Here is a 17,584-nt window from a genome sequence, read left to right as displayed (position 1 = left end):
ATGGATTAAATCTTGTAATTTCTTTAAGACCAGCTAATACTGCCCAACTTCAATGCTCGGTAGGTTTAGCGTTAAATGTTAATACTGGAACTAAGGAGTTTGATTTCGGTTTGGAAGAGATGAAAATTATTTATATTCGCCAGGCTCTCTTTCAGAAGCTGTTAATCGCTCATTTAATCAGATCATGTTGGAGCATCTTCCAGAGTACATAAGAAGCTTGTGAAGTTGATAACGTAGAAGAGCGTGTGAAAATTAATATTGAAAATAGTACGGACTACGCAGAGCGGGACTAAAAATACAGAGAGTTAAACAGGCTAAGAAATGGCTCGCAGCGTTCAACGCACAATACACTTTAGTGATTTTAATAAAAATTCGTTTTCCTACCGCAATATGCCACGAGATTCTATCTAAATCAAAATGTAACACTCTTCGACCAAAAGAAGAATTTCCGGAATACCAAAGACAAGAAATATACGTCAAGAAGAGAAGCATTGTGTCCCAGTGGACCAAGCATTCCGAAATGAATGGATTATGTAGAATGGAAATGTCGAGAAGGAAGCGTATGTTGCAAACGCACGTCTGGAAGAATAACATCATGTTTCAGTGAACCAAGAATTTCAAAATGAATAGTGTATACTGTATAGAGATAAAATGCATGGCGCGTGTCCTAAGAAAAGCAGCATTGTGCTCGCAAGAAAGAGAGGAAAGAACGAACAAATTATACACGGAAATGATTCACCCCTTGTAGAATAAACGTGTGTTATCAATCTCTTTTAACCCCAAGCAAAATCCTATTTTCATTAACCATCACGAAAAATCTAGGCACACGATGAACAATATTCTTTTTCTTCCAGGAAATTCGACAGAACAAACAATTTTTCACAGATTGACCGACTAAGAAAGACAAAGATTATCATAACCATAAATCTTCCCACACCTCGTAGGTCCTAATCAAATTACATCTGCTTGATAAATTTCGGTGAAAATTGATTTTCACAATTCGACACAAGTTTTACGTTGAATTTATTTCCACTTAATAAATTTCTAAAAATCCTTGCAAGGCACAGGTAAATGCATACAATGTTATACGCATAAAACGACAAAAATCGTCTACAACGAAAATGTTTTGGGCCAAATAAAATGTCTAGGTTTTAAAGTGACAACAACACGGAGGACGATCATGCGGACGTAAGGATTTAAATGCATATGGTTCCACATCGGTTCTGCGTCTCGGAGGCGTCGTCATGCTCGCGTCTGTTCGCGAAAAATGATTCGGTTAACAGGTTAACAGCCGCGCGCCGTCGCGACACAAAGGAACCGTGCGAGCGCGACGATACGAAGAGGCGGTCGCGATATACGCGCGTCTAAATGGAGCACCGGCGAACCATAATCTCCGCTCGTTCGAGAAATCAGCCGTGATTTAGTACGCCACGTCGAACTACTTCGTATGGTCATTGCAAGTCGACCGTGTGCGTTGCCCGGTGCTCCTAATATATTTTCCGTTGCATCGTAGAAAACCGTTCTGCAAAAGGGAGTTTCGCATCTGGTTCGACTTCTACGATCCTGTTGAACGCGCTCATCGATCCGCGGATTTGTGAGATTTATTTCGGGGAACAGCGTCTTTCGTTATATCACGAGAGAGGAGGGGGAGGGAGATAATTGGAACAGCTCCTTCGAAAATGGGATCGCTAAGCGTCCATTTGCCTCTCGTTCGGCGCGAATGTGGAGAAATCGTCGTCGTTTTCGAGCCACCGGGATCGTTTGAGTCTCATCGATAATTGCTACTACTCGAAATTGTCCACTGTTGGTTATTTTACCGAAAAATGTGTTTTATGTGTACTTTTATGGGCATTGGCGTTCGACGTGTTAATCGATCGCCTCTCGTGTTCGAATAAAACTTTGTGGCATTTGTAGAAGTTCTTTTGACACTGACACCATTGATGGACATCAGTGGCTTTAGATGTTGTTGTGTTGCTGTTTTACCGTGAGTATAAAATATATAGCCAGGTTTATAGCCATAAAGATTTAACCATAGATCTATTTTCTCGGGTAACGATATTTGGGCCATCGAATATTCGTTGAAGCTGTCCAGGACACTGTTGTTCACCATCGCGGTAAATAATTGATACTGACATAAGAATTATGGTTAATTATCTCTTGGAAATTGTATAGAACTCCATAAAAATGTTCTCGAGTGCAATTCATATCGCAGACAACAGGAAACTCGAAAGGTAGTTGATCGGTATAGCCTGTGATCGGCTTATTTATCGAAAATTGAATTCTCGAGCTTTTTGGGGCAACACGGCAAGATCACACGAGCGCGAAGAGGCGCTCGACGGATTTCGGCACTCTGGAAAATCGTTCGAGTGGACACGGCATTAACAAATCCGGCGGGACACGGGAAAGCGATTCGGACGAAATGGTACAGATTCGAGGGCTGCTGGCCGATTGAACGTTAATCGGACACCGGTCGGGGCACGGGGAGGAGAGAGCACAGAAAGAGAGGAGAGAAGGCGATCGAAACCAGGTCCTTACGTAAGTAAATATTTCCATTCAAAGCCCGCAGTGACCTAGGACGCCACACGAATGGCGTATCTCAATCCGCGACGCCGACGAAGGCGTCGAAAAGACGTCACGCTAACGTTGCCGTGGCGTCATCGGACGCTCTTGTTGCGGAAATGTGGCGACGTTGTTCTCGAGTGGCAAAAATAAACGTGGTAAAATTGGACACAGTAATTGGTCCAACTGCGATCGATCTGTGACCCGGTGAACCGGAATACATTCCCTATTCGGATAATCCATCCATGCATGAATGTGCTAATACAATTGTGCATGGTGTTCTTATAATATCAGATTTTCTACGAATCTACAGACCAATACAAGAAGCTTCATTTAAATGAATTTGTACGATTGAGAGAAGATCCTTCGAAAATTTCTGCGGCAGCTAATTCGATGTTTATCATGGAGCCAACGATCGAAGAATAGTTGGCTGATCAGAGGCATTACGGGACTCGGACGAGGGTATCGATGCGCAATCCTGGCCGCCGTTTTCTGAAGGAAAGCGTCGAACGTGGACGTGGGAGAGCACTGCGGGCGTCGATTGCGGCGGCGGTTAGTATCGACGGACGCATCGTCGATGGAAAAAGACGAAGAAAGAGAGGAGAGAAGAAAGAGGGAGGGATACAGAGAGAGAGAGAGAGAGAGAGAGAGAGAGAGAGAGAGAGATGGGTCGAAGGGGACGGTTCCTATCCAATTATCTGGAAGCTGAGTCGGTGCATCGCGCGTCACCCAGAGAGCACGCCGAGGATCGCAAGACGGAGCGTAGCGGTTTACCGCTGGTGGGCTCCTCTCGCTCACCGCCCCCCCTGCTCCGACTCCCATTCTCGTTCCAGTTCGAGTTTCGAACTACGGCCTGACTCCTCGGCAAGCGTACATTGACCCCCTGCACCCTCGTCCTCACCCACCGGCGACATTCTCGTCCCTTTTCCCCCGACGCGATCCCAGTTTACCGTCCCATCGTCGTCATCCCTTCGACTCCGCTCGCCTGGCAAGCCAGCTAGTGCCTGCCTTTCGACGCGCCAGCGAAACAACGAGACTACCACCCACACATATATCCCTTCTATATCCTCCCTCCCTCTACCATCCTTTCTCTGCACCCCCGCAAACGCCACAACCCCTAGCAGAGCACACCCCCGTCCCGCGAGGCCAAGCACGCCCTACAAACAATACGCGTTAATAAATGCATCGACGGGATGGATACTACGATGGAAACCACTGAACTCTGCTTCCACGGATCACAGAGAGATTCGCAGAGAACGCAACGAGATTATCCTGGGCGGCTGATACCGTTTTCTCCGGGGGTGTGGATTCTAGGTGAGACTGGCTGCGTGTGGTGGAGTTGAGCCATGAGGGTGAGTTTGGTTTTTCGAGATTTTTTCAGAAGTCTGTTCGAGTCTTATACCCCCTAATGCGAGGTCACACACATCCCCTAAACGATACGCGACTTATTTTCATATTTAACACGTTCACTGCCCCACAATCACTCCCGCAGATTTCCATCAGTAAGTAATTTCAATTATCGTGACGAAAATTGTACAGTTCAAGTTTATCACAGTGATTATTCTTCTGAAACTCTTTTAGGTCGTATAAATGCACTTTGGTTTAAGCAACTATACAGTGATTTCTCTATATATGTCGCCAAGACCTGGATGATAAATGTCGCGGAATTATCCCCACTACCACGAAGCTCGATAGGCCTCAGACGCCGAGGAGTGTAAACATGACACGGCTCAGGTATGTTTCCTGGACGATACACGACGCTGGCAAGACCCGTGTGGTTGACATGTATCGAGAGTTCACTGTACTATGAGAAAAAGGAAGTTTTAAATGGCCATCGGATGTATTCGAACAAAATCGTTCAAGCAGACTGGCCATTGAATGTAGCAGTGGAATAAAATCGTTCGAACGGACTGTATATCGAACCTGTTACGATAAAATCATTCCGATTGTCAATTTGATCCACTAGAATAAAATCGCCCTTGGGTTCCAGATAACCGCGGAAGAACCATGTGGCTGACGCACGGAACGACGACTACATAACCTCTCCAGCTCACGTGGCGACTGTTTTCGTCCTGGCGAAGAGGACACAGGATACAGGTAATTCGGGGAGCACGCGTCTCGGAAACCGGCGGATTCTAGGACGCGTGTTCCGTCGGGCTCGATCGAAGCGTGGTTTAACTATTCGCGAGGTCGGAGTGGCTCGAGTTTAGGCGGGGCACGAAGATAGAAAGATAGACGGAGAGAGAAAGAGAGAGAGAGAGAGAGAGAGAGAGAGAGAGGGACAAGGAGGGAGGGAAAGAAACACAACACGGCCACGCCGCGCCGCGTTCGCCCGAAACGTGTCCGCCTTGCTCGAGGCTGGCAGCGAGCAACGGCGACGCACTTGGCAGCGAGAATGGCGCGTTGCGTATTCTACTGCGTACCACCGAACAAAGGGGATGATGCCACTAGTCTTGTCAGAAACTCCCCTCCCCTCCCCTCCCCTGGTGGTACTTCGCACCTCGTCGTCAGAAATTCGTTAGCATGTTTACAAGAAAATGAAAACGAAAACTTTCCACTCCCCACTTTTGTCAGCGTTCTCCATTCTCTCTCTCTCTCTCTCTCTCTAGTAACTTCTGTGTCATTCTTGAAAGTGTTCGGTCATAACATAAATATGTACTTCCGGATATTATACCGCGCGATAGGTTATTGCAACTTGCTACGCAGAAAACGAAGAATCTGTCACTACACGTGACTTTTTTTCCATCGCAGTTTTATGTACGTTCACAATGAGTCGTGACTAGATTGCGGATCTTAACGCAAGTCTGTGCGAATTTGATCTCTCGAATAGTTCTAACACGTTGCGAGTAATGTCTCGATGTTTTCCGATTCCTTTAATCTTTGTATTATTTGAAGATGCAGCCATGTATCCTTGTCATAAATGCATAAAGACCGCAGTCTAGTAATGACTACGATCACCTTAGAAGAGACACTGTTACACACAATTATGACACAACTTAGTTCAGGGAAGCATCGTATCGTATAATTGTATGATTGTGCTCTGTGCCTCTGCTTCGGGATCAACATGTGGATGCTTAAGCCTTTCGCGACTCTTCACGTGCGTTTATGTAAACACGTTCACAGCTATCGCAGGCTATAGCTACACTCTCGTAGGACCCCAAGAACGATCGAATTATTTCCTAGTAGATATTGCCGGGATCTTTGTACCTTGTCTGATCATTTGCTGTGCTGCAACTATTCATAGGGCCACCAGCATGGTCTAATAATTCGCCAGACTACTTCTGGGGCGCCTAGCATGGTCCAATCATAGATCGGTATAAAAACAAAGAAAGAGAGTAGGTCGCGATACATACTCCCATGAATCTATCAGAGCCGGTGGCTCTCAGCGTCCTAACGCGCCGAGCGTCCTCGTGGTCTTCGCGAACGCGCCTCAAACCCCGCACCTCTCGGACCGACGCCCACGCACGAGCACACTGACAACCAACACACATTAGAGCGACATAAAACACCGGAGCAAGTGGCAATCGGTAACAGTAGCACGGAGCAGCGTGTCCGGGGCGTCCGGAAGCTCGGAAACAACCGGGGGCCGAGAAAAAACAGGAAGGAAAGCGCACGCGACGACGCCGCCGCCTTTCCCTGCGAGCAAACTGTGGCCCGCGGACGCCGACTGTGCCGAGGGTTGAATGCGAGCCGGCGGAGGGGTAAGAAAGTGCGCAGTAAGGAAAGGATGGGCCCCGCACTGTGCTCCTTACACCCCCGCGTCCATCCCCACGAGCCAAACAAACGCCGACTACGCTCTCTCACCTATCGGCCGCTCCTCCGGGCAGACTTACGCTACCATCTGGAACCCCCACCTCCCCCTAATCCCCCCTATTTCCCCTCTCCTGTCTAGAACACACCCCCCCCTCTCCGCCCCGCACCTTCTAGCAACGTAATGTCAGCGGCCGCCGCGCGTAGGTCCGACCGTAGGTGGTTCTTCGCGCAGCTATATCGCACATTTTCTCGGTTCGGAAGAGCGAACGGGTCACGCACGAACCTCCTACGACTTTCCGTTGTCGTTTTTAACCCCTCCACGGGACGCTCTTGCCTGTTTCCCAACACTACAGCCGCCGCCAGGTGGAAAAACAACGACCCGATCGGTTGTTATGGCACGAAACGCCCGGAGAGAAAGAGAGAGCGAGAGCGGTCTGACTAGTGGCTATCGAGATCTACTGTGCGGGTACGAGCTGCGATACTCATTGCGAGTCCTCTGATCGACTGCCTCCTCGTTTGACACACGCAGCACTGCCGTGTATCCCGCCGGATGCACTCAAGACTGAGTGTCGCGAAGATCACAAATACATAATTGTACTGTAGACGAATAATTTAAAGTAACAACCCGATAATCGCAACAACAAAATAAGAACGTTCATCGCTAAACCGCGAGTCTTTATGCAAAATATAAATTCAACGAAAACGCGTTTCCTCTTCGAGCAATTTGAATAAGTCATGAACTCGGGACACACAGGTTTTAGACAAACCGCTCGAAAATTTCGATTGTTAATCTCTAACGACAGCAGAGCGGGGGTAGGAGCCGCGACTACTATTATCGTTCGCTTTGTGCAACAAGCAGCCGACAAGGAAGAGAATCGCGTACAATTACTCGGGAAACAAAAGGAGGAGCGGTATCTGCGTCAAGATCGAACCTCTGCGAGGTTGCCAGACGTGTCTCGAAACAAAGAATGGACTCTGGGAGCCCGGGGTCTGCTAAATGTGATTACCGCGCGTTAAAGGGCGACAGAAAAATCGGGTCGCGGGATCGGGATCCGAATCGATTTCTGTCTTCGACGGGCTGGACGCTCTCTGTTCCCTCGATTCGTTTAGCGTAAGGCGACCAGGGGACAGTTCAAGGGGTCGGAGTACAGTCTGGTAAATAGTAGAGGACACAACGGCGCGTGGGATCGGTGAAAATTCAAAGTTCACGGACGATGACGCGCTGCGTCCTCCGAGACGACGCGACGCGACGGGAAGAACTGGTTGCCGCGACGACCTTTGGTATTAGCCCGTCTTCTAACGCCTTGCAAGCGGATTACAGGTCTTCCGGTACCGATAATAAGCTCCGAGATCGCGTTAATTCGATATTGAGAGACGACCCGGGTCCTCGTTGCGACCGATCCTCCATTGGTATGATGGAGAATGCGTTACAGGGCGCGATACGCACGGGTCTGAATCACTGTGTCCTGAGAATGCATGATAAAACAATTATTGGTCCCTGCAATGATTGCGAAATCTTGAGAAATAACTCTGAAAGGACACAGCTTACATCCAAAACTCTCAACAGCAGAAACTCTGTCATACGTAATATTATTATTATATCGCATTGCTTCTCGGCTTTCGCGAGATCTTCCCTCTTCGCTCTTATACTATTTTATATAACACAATACAGCATAACATAATACGTAATTAATTTAACTAATAATTATGTGGTGAATTCTGAAAATTATATATTACATATTAAATATAATCATGGTGGAATATTTTTCTACCAAATCAGACGCAAATGTTTAAATCTCAAAGAAACAAGAGACGATTCACTTCGCTTCCATAATCACGGGCACATGTAGTTAAAGCATTAAGTAAACGAAACACGTATGGTCGAACTGTAGCGTGAAATAAATTTAGTGTTATCCGAGATTCGTTCGAATACGTGACTTCGAAACGAACGAACGCAGATACGTTAACCGATCAACAAGAAGAACAAGAAGAAGAAAGACAGACGCTGAACTCCGGGCACGGGCAACAAGTTCGCTCGTCTCCGGTTAACGGGTTAAGAAAGCCGACGCGGTTCACGTCGGGTAATTAGCAGGATAATCGAGTCGCGGTTCGGTTTAGCCCCGCGTCGCGTTTAACGGGTCCGCTTCAACAGGTCCTGCGAGTTTGCTCTATTCATCCGCGGAACGAAGTCAAAGTAAACGGATCCGTGAGCGAGCGGATTTACCCTTCTAGACTGGTAGAATTCGGGACGACGCGACGGTAGGGAGCGACGTTGGCAGCGCCGCATTTTCAGCTCGTCCGCTCGAGATATCTCGTCGGATTATTGACAAACGATCGAATCCCAAAGCGTTTCGCGTGCGCCTAAACGAAATCGTTCCGCGGAGAGCTTGCCTTCTGCGCGCAGTTCCTGGTTCTATCTCTCGTCTCGGCCTGGAATTCCATGGTCGTGAGCTCGGTCTCGCCGCGCAACAGCCACAGCCAGGGTCCGGTGAACCGTGGGAAAACGAAGACCCTCCGCGACGAGCTTACGAAAACGATCGGAGCCGCTGTCTCTTGCTCGCGACACGCGATAACGACGACTCTAGTAGACGTTGGTGACCCGTCATTCGCAGTTAGACCGCGGCGTCTGATAGTTTTGCCTGGTCTCTCGCTGGAAAATCTGCTACCCCCTTACTTGAGAAGCGATGGAGAATCTTTTTTTAACGCTGGGGCCACGAGGAAAATCGCGATAACCCATTCGAGGCAGAACACGCAGAGCCGAAATACAATTCAAGCTGAATCGTGTAACTCGGAGTTCACCCAGATATAATCCGTTTTCTTCACGAGTGAGGAAAGATCCTTTTCTGACACTGGGACTACCGGAGAAGCCAACATTGACCCATTCGAGCCGGCACACGTAGAGCTAAAAAACAATTTCAATTTCAATTTGTAATTTGTTCTACTCGCTACATCTTACAAGTAATAAGTCAATCTCCCAACGAGGTAGATGAAAGATAGGATTTTGACACTAAACCTACCGAGCCTTAAAAGTAACTGATACATGTTGCCTTATAACAATGACGAGATTGAATTTATTCGGATTTTGTGTGGTTCATATTATAATACATGCTCTACTGAATATTTAATCATTTCCCACGAAAGCATCTTCATAATTTCAGTAACTGTAAAATAAAACATCTGGAACCGGCCATTTTGACCGGTAACGACTGGTAGGTCAGACTTGTGCTAATTCGATAACATTGTAATTCAATTACAAAATTTAATTACATTGTAGTACAATTATATAGTATTTCAACTACGTCGTAACTGAATTACACAATTTAAACCTTTCAATTAATTCAATTACTAATTATTTGAGTCAGACGTGTAATTGAAATACAATGTAATTAAAATACAGCTCTCCGAATTATGGCCCAGAACTTTGAAAAGGTGCAATATATTTTTATGTTTTTCTTTCACACACTTGTTTGCTGTCTATGCGGCGTATTTTCTGTTCCTCATCCTCGTTCATAATACGTAACGCTATTTTATCTAATTGAATTACAAAGTATTTCATAATTGTACTCCAATTGCAATTACGAATTACATAGTAATTTAATCGAATGAAGATCTGAATGATAAATTACAATATGACTGAATTACAATGTAATTCAATTACTTTGCAATTCTAATTCCTGGAGTAATTCAATTGTAATTCTGCACAACTCTGTGGTAAGTTTAGTGTTAAAATCAAACTACGATTGATTCAATGCGAGAGCCACGAATTAATTTGTACGCTTGATGAATGGTTCAACTGCCAAGACGCGAAGAAACGGAAGCTTTGCGGACATTCCGAGTGTATTTGAATCGCTGTGAAACTTCGATAAGCCACTTTGAAGTACCTTTAACCCATGAAGATACAATCGAGTCCTTATGGAACAGTAACAGCAACTTCACGTCGCGAAGAAACGCTGTCTTTGTTCGTTAATTTGACGAACGCTTGAGCGATTGTTCGAAATAGAACAATTCGCGATTTCGGCATTTCGCTGTGCCAGTTTCCCACGCTCGTGTGAAACGGTAGAAGGGACGCCATCCAACGGCGAGCACGAAAACTCGGAGCGTCGTCTGTTCTACCGTGATAAGCGACGATTTTAGTCGCAGGGTTTGGTCCTTCGAGTCCTGGCCAACCCTTGCATCGACTCCTCCTTGGTTCCTGCGTCTTCCGCATCCGCGACCCATCCTTGCGGTTATAGATCGACTTCTCCCAAACTCGTTCGCTGATTCCCGTTGCGCCATGACCGTAGAAACAATGCACGAGATTTAAACTCTCCTCGTGTCCCTCGAGAGACAGCCTAGATTCTCCTAGATCCCCAGGGAAAAAGAATTATCGCGGATCTTCCACTAGATGAAAAAATTCATTTCACTGCTCTACAAATCTGTAGAGCCTTCAATGTGTTTTTGAATGATACAACAACCTTGCATGTTCAATCATAAATTGTACACAGTGTTCCAAGATTAAGGTGCCTAACTTTGGTATTCCGTGAGTGTACAGTGAAACACAAATGTAACTGAATCTACAACATGATTGTTCACGCGGAGGTTAACCCTTTGTACTCGGAGCTATTTGATCTCAAAAACGAAACAATTCTTCCGGCTTTGAGTATTTCCATTCTATATTATTTTTTCATTTTCATGCATATCTAATTTATTAAATAAGTTTACGTAGTTTGTTTAGAAATAATAAAGGAATGTCTTCATGACATCGAAGTTGCATGTTTATCCTCACTTCGTTGACACAAGTCAAAACGAAAACGGTCGGTGGAAATATTTCTTGGAGGCGGGCCCAAAGTGACATTCTCCCTCTTTGAGGTAAGGTTACTGAACAATAATTATATGAATGTTGTCTTCCAACGCAAATAGAATAGTGGGTCCATTATGTAAAAAGTAAAGTGGAAAGGACCTGAAAGTGTGACTGTAGTTAGAACCTAGAATCATCTTCTTGTAAAGACTATAACTTCATGACTAGATCGCATCATTCTTGTCTGGACCCGGAACAGGAAATCGCGACAAACGCAACAAGGTTAACTGAATGGCAGTCTATTAAAAACACGCACGTTGAATTTTGTACAGCAAGAAGACATAGAAACAATTCGTGGCAACCTGTAGCAAAGCTAGCATATCATTCTACGATATAGAACCTCTGGTGCCATTATTCAGTACCAAACGCTACGGCCAAAGTGATTCGCACGTCGCACTGGCACTCGTTGCGGTGGAAAAATCGATTTCAGAAATTTCGTAACGCACGCCTTTCTTCGAAAGATGTTCGATTATGCTCCGCGACGACCATGATCCTCCTCCCCTAGCCCGGCTCGCGGGGGTCGTCCCGACGTCTTTTTCCCGTTGATTTATAGGATCGAGCGTTTCGCGCCATTTATCTCGTGAAAATTAGAGTAGAATGCCGGGTGGCGAGTCGTGGGCGATCGACCTAAGAGCTTAACGAGATCGTTGCGCGCGAGAGGGTGTGCGGGGGAGGGCCCGGAGGGCGGCAAGCTGCGAGGGCAATAACGCGCGCGAGTTTATTAGCGACGATAGGCAGGCACTTAGGGGGTCCCGGCTCTCTTAAGTATTTACCCACGCCCAAAGGGCACCGCGGTGCACGCGGTGGTCTTTCCGCAGGCAAGGGGGTCCGAGGGGGTTCGACGGGGGTCCAGGGACTGGCAAAAAGACCGTGAAGAAGGGGCTAGGGGGGGGGAGAATGGAAGGAGAAAGAAAGGAGCCCTTCGGCTCGGAGATGAGTAAAGAAGACGAACGCATGCGAACGTCGAGAGAGAACAGACGGTGGAGGAAACGGGACGAAAAAAAGGAACACCTAGAGAGAAAGAGCGAGAGACAAACAGAGAGAGAGGGGGGTAAAGGGAAGAGGGAGAGGGATCGTAGGGGGTGGTGGGAGCAGTGAGAAAGATTCAAATATGGCGTGAGGCGGCGGAGGAATGTGGTTGTTATATACTAGCGAGACATTTGTTTTGGTCGGTTTGCCCATGGCCGTTGGACTATTGTCGGTGTGCTTTTTTCCCTTCCTCTTCCACCGCTTTGTTCCGCGTCGGTCCGTCTCCCTTCCTCGCTATCTCTTTCTCTTCTCTCTCCCTTCGTCTTCCTCGATCACTCCCGCCACAGACACACTCTCGATACTCCCTCTCTCGGGCTCGAGGATCTACGTTTCTCGTGGAAGAGAGCAGCAGAACACACCAGCGCTTATTACGACGTTAACCCACACACGTGTCTCTCCCTCTCTCTTTCTCTCTGGGTTCCTCTCTTTGTTTTATACTCTTCCCCCCTACACCACCGTACCATTCTCTCTCCCTCTCTCCCTCTCTTTCTCCCTCATTCTCTGTCTTTCGGCGTAGTGTACGTACGTGTTGTCGCGAAAGGGAACCTGCGTGCTCCCGGTTCCCGCCGTTTCTCGGATCCATGGATCGTTGTACACGCCTGGACACGACCGATCCACCTTCGTTATCCCCTCGGTGTACATATACCAGTACGAGGACGAGTACGAGTCCTCGACCGGATCGATCTTATACAGGCGAACACACACAGCCTGGATCCCTTGAGCCTGGTTTTCCCTACTCTCTATGGATTCCAAACTCTTCCTCTCTTTCTATCTCTATCTCTCGCGTTGCCCTTTTTGCGGATCGAAGATAAATCGGTCCAACGACGACGACAAAGCGGCTGGAAATCGCCGGATTTGCATCCACGGGCCCGGTCAAACTATCGAATTTCTGTGCAGTGGCCGAATCTCCTGGGGTTCATTCGGGAAGCATTTTTAGCCGGATAAAAATCGCGGAGACCGCTTGGAAACGAACGATCGCTGCTGGAAACTGCCTAAAACTGTCGTTGTTCGTGACTCGAAGGGATCTACGCGGAATCCTTGATCTCGTGGATGAATTTCGAGAAATACAGGAATTTTTTCTGCTCTTCCGTTGGCTACCGGACACTCCGAAAACTAATCAATTTGTATTGCTTTTTAAATGTCTATAGACCTCGAAAATGAAGAAATTAATGAAATTGAATACATATTTTAGTTACTATGATCATTTAAAGTTGAACGTTTTGAAAGTAGCATATTTCACCAGGCAAAATTGATTAAGTTCTTTGCGATGTCCTTATTGTCTCGTCCGATGTTTTCTCTTAATTTTTTTTTTGTATGATATAGAGCATCCCTGTCCAATAAGAAACCATATACTTTTTTAGTAATAACTAATAATATAATTACAAAATAATGCTGAATGATACATGACAGATTAAAAAAATTTTGTATGTTAGTCAAAGGATATCTTTTTTTTCCCAAAATTTCCCAGGCTCTAACAAACAGGAATATGTTCGGTACAATTTCCTTTAAATAACCGTACAGGAATCATTTCCTACTTCGTCCTACTTTACAAGTTATAGTTGTTTAAAGCTGACAATGTTGTGGCGAGTACGGTCGCCGCGCGTTGGTCGTTGTGAAGCGCGAGGCAACCCGAGAACTCTTAGCATTGTAAACATCTGAAATTTTATATATATATATATATATATATATATATATAGTTCAAGGAGAAAATTGGTTTATTAGTTGACTTTGTCAAACAAGGTTCATCAAATGACGAAAATACCGCAACACGATTTTTTTCCAACCCAGAGCTTTCGTCAGAAATAACGGGAGTTAATGTAGTATTAATAAAAAAATTTCATGTAATACTTCAAACAATTTCCTCGCCTTATGAAATAGACACGGATACATTTGAACAATACGCACAAAGCACAACAAAGTATATTATTGACCACTACGGGTGGTATTATATGCCAGCCTCCATTCATAAATTATTAATTCATGGAAAGTAGATAATACAGCACGCATTACTTCCGACTGGTCAATTATCTGAAGAGGCTCAAGAAACAAGACATAAAGATTTTTAAAAAATTAGGACCAAAAATACTCGGAAAATTTCTAGAATCGCTACAAATGAAGATACATTTCACAAATTGTTATTAATATCGGACCCACATGTTTAATCTACGAGAATAAGATCTTACAAGAAGAAAATCAAACAATTAAGTCCAGAGATTGAAGAATTATTAAAGAAATAAAGAAAACAAAATCCGCTTGTACCTACTTCTTCAACAACAAAATGGTAAGATTAATTAGTATACTTCTTATTTTATCAATTAAATAAAATATTAATATTACTTTTGCTCGCAATATATATTTGTACCGTTAGATACCTTACTTAATAACTTATATACCTATACATTGTATCAAAAATTCTAATAACATAATTACATTATACATAAGAAAACTATAAGATTTGAATTTCCAATTATTATACAATGGTTTTAATAAGGAAAGCAACTGATACAACAACTACATAAAAATTTATAAAAATAACTAACTAACAAATTAAACAAAAATATAAGTCTAACATGTATTATTCGAAAGAGATTATTTTATAGTATTTTTTAGTTCAAACTTCATTTCAATATCTCAAACTGTTCAAAAGTTATACACAAATGTCCCTAAATTCTTCGATCCGGACCACTGTGCGCCGTGGGGTATACCCCGCTCTCGCTGTCCGTTTCTACGTGCAACATTGTATCAGAGAAAGACACCTTCTCAGCCTCCTTGGCCCTATCCATCTGTACATCCCCGATTTCGGCCATATAGATACGAGGGTCATTTACATTTCCAGCGTGCACTGTGTATTTCAAATTCGGCGAGAACCACAGATTTCATCTAAATGTCCTTCTTCAGAACCGCGCAAGGGACTTACAGCGCGAATTCGCTGTATGCCTCTAAAAACGACTTTATATCGTCGATCTTTGCACGAGATAGAAATTACATCAATCGCATCCTTGCAGTTCCCACTAAAAATGTATTTGTCTCCTCGATAGTTTGTATCCGCATTCTCGTTTCTCCTAATCAATATTCCCCGGCGTATAATTTTTTTCTCGGCGCCAAAGAGACAAAACGAAAATCTCAAGCAAACCGGACGGAAGCCGCCACGCCTGGAGATCTCTGGTCGTCTGATAGCGGCGTTCTTAATATCTTCTGACATTCTTTCTCGAGCTGCGCGAACAGACAGAGAAAAGACGACGACGAGGAGAAGAGAGGAGAGAGAAGAAGTAGCTGGTCGCGGCAGAGCGTTTCATATCGCACCTCGGTGTTACGCGAGACAAAACGAGGCTTCGCCGCGCCGCGTCCCAGTTTATCGCGTCGCTGAGAGCTTGGAGCTGACGGACGCGGCCACAGCTTCTGGCTGGTGGGTCGCCGAGAGGAGAAAAATCGCGAATCGCAAGAACAACAGACCTTGCCTCTTCCTGAAGAAAGACGATTCTCGAGATCGATACCGAAACGTTCCAATTATGTACATTCGTAACGAACCTGCGGTATGAGGGAGACTAGCGGCGACTGCTCCAAAACATCTCTCCTCGGTATATTTAAAATAGGCCAGTACAACAAGTAGAATACAGTATCGTTTGCTCATTAATTTGTCTGTATCCGTTGTTAATAATTAGACTGCGGATGTTTATGCAATTTCCAATTTTTGTAGACAAATTTTAAGAAAATAGAATGAAATAAAATGCTATTTTCCATGGGAATAAATGCATAAAGATCCACAGTCTACTGATAATCAATCGTGATCAATGGCAAGAAATGTTAACGCCTTGGTGACTGACAATTTCGAGCCAAAACCAACACGTTTCAGTCCGAAATTGTTCTTCAATTGAATACGAGATTAACGTTTGAACAATTTTAGCCTAAACTAGGATAACTAAATATACCTTTATCGCTGGCAAGCTTTGTTTGCAGCTCTTCTGTGTTAGCAACATTCGGAAAGTGAAAGACGCCAAATGGCGTCTCCGGTCGACAATGTGTTGGTAATGTAGTAAGCGTCGCTCGTCGGCTCGACGCTTCAATGTAAAAGCTTTCGTGATACAATGAAATTATAGAATATATTTCTACGCTTTGCTCTCAGCGTTGATCGTTTATCATCAGACCGCGGATTGTTCGGTCTCAAGCAGCTTCGGTCGACTGCAATAGATCGAGACACTCGACGCGACGGTCCCAAAATGATTGGGTGCCATCGGACACCACTCCGAGATCTCCGTGAGTGAGCCCATTGACAGGGTAATATACAAACCCCTTAGTTTTTCATATCGTTTTCCCATATCTTTCGCACCCAATTCATCGTATAGCCTAAACTTAGTTTCACCAAAGCGTATCCCTACTCCGACGACCAAACTGCACCACCCACTCACCAATTAGGAATCTTTTAGTCACCCCATACAGTTTAAAGACAGCCAATAGAAAAAGATCAGAACTGACATAATATACGATACATTGCTAAGTTTTAATTATTTAATATATAATATATAAATTGTTTAATATATTATGGTGATCATTGTAGGTGTTTAAAAAAGGGTGGTTACATTTTAAAAAAGTCAAGGTGACCTTGATATCTCTAAAAAAAATGACATAAAAACAAAATTTTTTGGCATCGTGTCAGCCCCATTGTACCATTCAACTTTGTCCTTACCATATTTTACGTATCTTTAGAAACAACAAAGATATTTGAGGTGCTAACGTTTGGTGACTCACCCTGTATATATACAACTACAACAAAATATAATTTTATTTCGGTTTAAAGAGAATTAATAACATACATATTTATTGGACTCTGTTCAGAATCTTCATCACGAGTCTGACTCGATATTGTAGGGCAAGGGGTTTAAGTATGTGTACTACTTCTGTGTCTTAATGTGTTTCGGATTGTCTCAGATTGTTTACGACTAGACTGCGGATTTCATACATTTAGACCCAAGCGAGTACGCAAGCCTCAAACAGTGAGAACATAGAAAGAATGATCAAACACTGTTGCTCGTAACTCGTAAAAATTGTTAAGAGAGGAAACACATTTTTCTCCGACTCCAGCTTCCCGCAGACAACGCAAACAATCTCCAGCGTACACATCTCTCCGTTCCGCTGATAACGTACGTACCATTCGCAATCATTCGATCCTCTTACACAGAGACGCGGAGAAACCGTCATCCCACGCTCCGTCGATCCGCAAACGATGAATTAAACGTGTCTGTCGGCGTTCAGGAAATCGCAGGTTTACGCAGACCTTAACTGGAAAGGTTTGGCTCTCGGTTCAGAGTCCGTTTCGCGACTCGTATTAGCCCATTTCCTTATCGATTACCGATAACTTGCCGCTCCTTTCCCCGTTATTAATATCCTTCCGCGTCGGACAGAGAAAAA

The 17,584-nt window shown here is 44.8% G+C and overlaps 2 protein-coding genes across 2 annotated transcripts in view; one reads left to right on the top strand and one right to left on the bottom strand.

Moving 5' to 3' along the window:
* Nucleotides 1-6,180, bottom strand: part of LOC143353024 (uncharacterized) — a 35,306-nt gene extending 29,126 nt beyond the window's left edge. The window contains exon 1 of the mRNA XM_076786119.1: nucleotides 5,913-6,180. The gene's annotated coding sequence lies outside the window, so the exon portion shown is untranslated. The remainder of the gene's footprint in view (nucleotides 1-5,912) is intronic.
* Nucleotides 1-17,584, top strand: part of Tdg (Thymine DNA glycosylase) — a 614,020-nt gene that overhangs the window by 144,982 nt on the left and 451,454 nt on the right. The window lies entirely within an intron of this gene.

The sequence above is a fragment of the Halictus rubicundus genome, chromosome 3 (genome assembly GCF_050948215.1).
Source record: "Halictus rubicundus isolate RS-2024b chromosome 3, iyHalRubi1_principal, whole genome shotgun sequence".
Lineage (NCBI taxonomy): Eukaryota > Metazoa > Arthropoda > Insecta > Hymenoptera > Halictidae > Halictus > Halictus rubicundus.
Note: the sequence above shows the minus strand (reverse complement) of the source record. Positions and strands in the feature narration are given on the sequence as shown.